This window comes from Helianthus annuus, unplaced genomic scaffold (assembly GCF_002127325.2).
Source record: "Helianthus annuus cultivar XRQ/B unplaced genomic scaffold, HanXRQr2.0-SUNRISE HanXRQChr00c145, whole genome shotgun sequence".
Lineage (NCBI taxonomy): Eukaryota > Viridiplantae > Streptophyta > Magnoliopsida > Asterales > Asteraceae > Helianthus > Helianthus annuus.
The window spans coordinates 10,131-15,633 of NW_023395661.1; the positions used below are offsets into that span (position 1 = coordinate 10,131).

General features: G+C 34.3%; 1 long non-coding RNA gene across 1 annotated transcript; it reads right to left on the bottom strand.

The window, feature by feature from the left end:
- Nucleotides 1-2,973: 2,973 nt before the first annotated feature.
- LOC110928353 lies at nucleotides 2,974-5,480 on the bottom strand. Its single transcript, XR_002586311.2, has 3 exons — nucleotides 5,374-5,480; nucleotides 3,594-3,651; nucleotides 2,974-3,111 (listed from the first exon to the last, which is right to left on the bottom strand). It is a non-coding gene; the product is annotated as an uncharacterized LOC110928353 (long non-coding RNA).
- Between the last annotated feature and the right edge of the window lie 23 nt (nucleotides 5,481-5,503).

Consider the following 5,503-nt stretch of genomic DNA (forward strand, 5'->3'; position numbering starts at 1 on the left):
AAAGGATTCAAGGTTTACCAGATGGACGTCAAAAGTGCATTCTTACATGGTGTGGTTGAAGAAGAGGTGTACGTCGAACAGCCTCCAGGTTTTGAAGATCCTATCCATCCCGATCGGGTTTGGTTGCTCAACAAAGCTCTCTATGGTCTTCATCAAGCACCGCGAGCTTGGTATGCAACCTTATCTAACTATCTGCTGGAGAACGGTTTTCGAAGAGGTCTTATCGACTGTACTCTTTTCATCAAAGAACAAGATGGAGATCTTCTTCTGGTACAGGTATATGTTGATGATATTATTTTTTGTTCTACTAATGATGTCTTGTGTAGGAATATCGAGCGCATTATGCAGGATAAATTCGAGATGAGTGCTATGGGGGAAATGACTTTCTTCTTGGGCCTACAAGTGCAACAAACTGAGTCTGGGATATTCATTCATCAGACTAAATATGTTGGTGACATCTTGAGCCGGTTCCAGATGTCTGACGCAACGCCCATTGGTACCCCACTACCACAAAATCACGGAATTACTCCAGACTTGAAGGGTGAAGCTGTTAGCCCCTCATACTACCGCGCAATGATCGGATCTCTTATGTACCTCACAGCATCAAGACCAGACATAATGTACCCAACGTGCCTGCTTGCCAGATATCAAGTCAACCCGAAGGCCTCACATCCTGCGGCTGTAAAAAGGATTTTTCGTTATTTGAAGGGTTACCCTGACACCGGTCTATGGTACCCTAGGGATAATAACTTTGAATTGGTCGCTTTCAGTGATTCTGATTTTGGCGGATGCAAAATCGACGGCAAATCCACAACGGCTGGATGTCAGTTTTTAGGAAATCGCCTAGTCACATGGCAATGCAAGAAGCAGACATGCGTCGCTACATCAACATGCGAAGCTGAATACATTGCTGCCTCAAGTTGTTGCTCCCAAGTGCTTTGGATCCAACAACAATTGCGGGACTACGGTTTTGAATTCCTAACTACTCCTATTTACGTTGATAATTCTGCTGCATTACAGATCACTAGAAATCCTGAGCAGCACTCAAAGACCAAACACATCGAAATCAAATATCACTTCATACGTGATTGCTTTGATAAAAGGCTAATCGATGTTGTTAAGGTCCACACCGATGACCAACGTGCCGACCTTTTTACCAAAGCATTTGACAAATCAAGATTTGACTTTTTATTATTGGTAAACGGAATTAAGGTCAAGCAAGAGTAAACCAACATCGGAAAATCATTTTTGTAAATACCTTTGTGTTTTTAAATTTTATCTTAGTTTATTGATTTTAGGGGGAGTAAATCCAAAAATCTGAAAATCCAAAAACATCGAAAAATTTCAAAAACACAAAAACAATAGAAAATCAAAAATGAGTTTTCTGGCGAGCAAAAGAGAAAATGATAGTACATCAGTGGTCTATCCAAACCTCTTTAAACCTTAAATGAAAAACGATAAGCAGCTCTATATAAGATGTATCGGTAGGCCCACAATCATTTTTAGTCTGTGCAGGGTGATATAAATCTTAATCGACTGAAGACCAGGTGGGAACCATTCATTGGCATATAGTCTTAGTACTGAAATTTCGTTTGATAGATTGCCGAGGTTCTGAGATATTCGGTCTTTATGCTGCTTATCATCTGGGTATCATGGTTGCATCTTTTACCGAAAAATAACGGGGACGCAAGTCTAGATCTTCCATGATACTATACATACGTGTACATATCTCATACTGCATTCGACCTCAATAAATGATAAACAATCACATGTCCATATCAAAATAAGTGATAAAATATCACATTTATCCGGGAGTCAAGTTCGTCTCTCTGTTGTACGGAAGTACTGACCTGTTCACGGACTTGCTCCTGTGCCCTCATGCATATGAAAATCAAGTTCCTCATTAATAAGTGATTCTATCACATAGGGCTTGTTTTCAAATCAAAATAAGTGAGAATCTCACATCATATACGGTCAAACAGATGATAATCGATATACTCACCGGTAAGATGAACCCTCGTGCATACCTTGATACGGGAATGTGTCGTGATGTGGATGAACACCGGTCGGTAAGTATAAATCATACCTTAACGTATCCCCTCGCCATGATTACATCTGATAAGTTGAGCTTAAGTGGACAACAATACCGATAATTGTTATAGGATGCTTATCTTAATGTTAACTAACTGAACAACAAGAGCGTTTTGGCATGACCGTACACTGATATGATTTTCTTACCCTCGAAACTCGCAAAAAGAATGTCTGTATATATTTATTTACTGCTTTCAGTCTTTACATTTCAAATATTCAAAAAAAATAATACCAAAAAGATTTTAGGTGAGTTTTAATATAAACTTTATAAAAGCCAAAAAGATTTTATTTCTACTTTATTTTCGATCGTACGATGTTGGATCTCGAGTCTTCGTTACCTGAAACCTGACTGAAAACCGAATTGACTAAATCTTCATAAACGGTCGAAATTTGCAAGTTTTTGAAAGATTAAATCTAAAATTGAGAAATCTACTAAACTTTCAAACTGTCGGACGGTGTTTGATTGTGACATGGTCATTCGTGTGTCATTTGTTTATATTAACTATATTCCAAGCAGTTGTTCTCATTACGCGTTTAGATTTCTTGCATGTGCAGATTCTAAAGGCAAGGAGAACATAGTCGACGACAAGCTTCGGAATGAAGACACGACGTGAAGGCACTCAAATGATGAAGATGATCGAGTTGCCGCTGACCATCATCAACACCACAAGGATCTCAAGCATTAATGATCAAGTCTTTCGCGAGCATAACTCAAGGGGGAGCTTGTCACACCCCGATTTTCGGTTTGTGCGGAAGCGTATGGCGAGGTGTGACGAGAGCGGCAATCGTTACAATCAATCGAGTAAACAACATATTTGAAACATAAAAGATGTTCATCCATACATTTGATTCAAAACCATAATTTACATTACATATGTCTTGTTTAAAACTTGAAACAACAACAACTTTAACTACATTATTCAAAGTTCAAAACATAACACTAAAAACGGATGACATCACAAAAGCTTGCGTTCTTGATAACCACTTGAACATATTTTCCCAAAGCCGTCCACTAATCTCCTGTAATACATGTTAATTTTGAAAACGTCAACAAAAGTTGAGTGAATTCATGTTATTTTGTTTTTGCATCAAATGAGTCTTCAAAACATTTGAAGTAATAAAATTCGTTTTTGTATAGTATGATAAAAAAAAATTGTATGATCATTAGTGTGTTGCAAGGACACTAATATGTATGCCGAATAGGAGGCAACCAAACCTTGACAATTTATCGTGTGTGTCAACGACACTAGTTTGGACACAAAGGCACTCTTGACGATCGTGGTTATCGTTGTCGTTAAGAGTGGGGCTTGCCAAAACCCAAATAGATCTATCCGTTTGTTCCTCGGTACTTGTTTATTCATTAATGGCCCCTTTATTTTAAACACCTATCCGCATGTGATCAAAATAGTTTCATTGTATTATCATACTATTTGTAACATGTATACATCCCCGAAGTTTAAAACTATAAACATTCAAAGTAAAAGGGGAAAACATGAACTCACAGATTTGCGTTCCGTGCAAATCTCTATTCGATTCCTTGTTCGCGGTTCGTTTCTCGACCTACAAGTGTTCTAATCTAGTTAGACACTTAGGTTTGTTTTTGTGTATTATACAAATATTCTATCTTGTATTTTGTTTTTGTGTTTTCATATATATATATAACTTCCTTGTATATATACATTTATTTTATTTTATTTGTGTTTGAATGGGCTTAATTTATGTTTTAGAATTTAAGTCCATTTTGTGTATTTGGTGCTTAAGGGTCTAGCCCAAATAATCTTTTGTTTAAAAATATGGGTCAAGCCCAAATTAATTTGTAAGAGTGGGTCTTAGCCCAAAACATTTTATAAAAGTGGGGCTAGCCCAATTTTGACTAAAAATACATTTTAGTCCATTGTTTTGTAAAAGTGGGCCTAGCCCAAATTTTGTTTATGAGAAATGGGCATTAGCCCAATTTTAATTTATAGACCACTTTTTAAACTACATAATTTTTGGGCTAGTAAATAAAATAAAAAAAAAATAATAATAATAGTAATACTTGTATTTTTATAAAAATCTAATTTTTATAAAAATTGTTACTTATGCCATTGTTGAATATTTTAGTGCATAAACTTGTGTGACGGTTCGTATTTTATTCTAGTCATTTACTACTTGTCGGTTTTATTTATCCGTATCATTTATCCCGTTTGTGTTGTCCGTCACGTTTTACCATTTGCTTTGTTTGTGCCATTTTTGTTTGTCCAAAAGTCCATATAGTCCAATAGTGTCCGAATTTGTCCATTTGTGTTTTCGTGTCCAAGGATGGACATTTTATTTCGTTTTCAAGTTTATATATATATTTTGTAATTTTTAGGGATGTGTAACAATTTTGCATTTGTTCCTACTAGAACTAACATATGATGTACACATCAAAATATATAAACTTATGATACTTGATGAATATTTTTGTAAGTACACATTTTATCCAAAAATATATACTTGTCATTTTTATTTAGAAATCTTTTTATAAAACATGGATTTATGACTTTGTCCAAAATTTGTTTAACCATGTTTAAAGACTCCAAATAATTGTTTTAGTAACAAACTTCTTTGTTTAACAACTTTTAACACATCACAAAATTTATAAAAATTTTGCCATAGTTTTGTTTGAAATATGGATTTTCCCCAAGTTTATACAAAATTTGTTTTCAAATTATTTCAATACAAAACATCATCAAGTATCAATATCTATCAAAATTTGTCAACAAAAGTAGCATGAACATGATATTGTTCTTATCTTTCCCAAAAAGGAACTTTATTCCTTATTTTTGCCAAAAATTTGTAAAACGGGATTTTATGAAAAACTCTTGTTTTAGATGTCTTACAAAGTCATTTGAAGCATAAACATGTATTCAAAATATTTACTACTAACATATTTCTTGCTTTTGATTCTTTCCAGAAATGGAAACTTTATTCAACAAATTTTTCAAAAATTTATTTTCTTATTTTTAAATGGTTTTTCACATTTTACTAGCATGCATGTTCATCAAAAACTCATGTTCATCACTTTGTTGATGAATCTTGGTTGATCCTACATGCATGTATGTAGATCATCTTTTTGAGTAAGAATAACCAAGATTCAAGTTTATTAGTCTAGATTTCTCCAAGTTCATCTCATAATCATAGAAAAATCATGTTTAAAAATAATGATTTTTAGTTGTTTCTTGTTGTTTTTCATATGTGATTATGATGAACTTGTAAAAGAAATCAAAAATAAAAGTGAGACTAGTGTAGTGTTCTTACAATTTTTGCTAGGAAAATATGGATGAAGATGAGAAAAATAAGATTATTCAAAGCTTCAAGTTCCACCCAAAGAAGGCTCCTAATAGCTTTCTTAGTCTCTTAAGTATTTTGGTTCATCCATAAGCCTCCA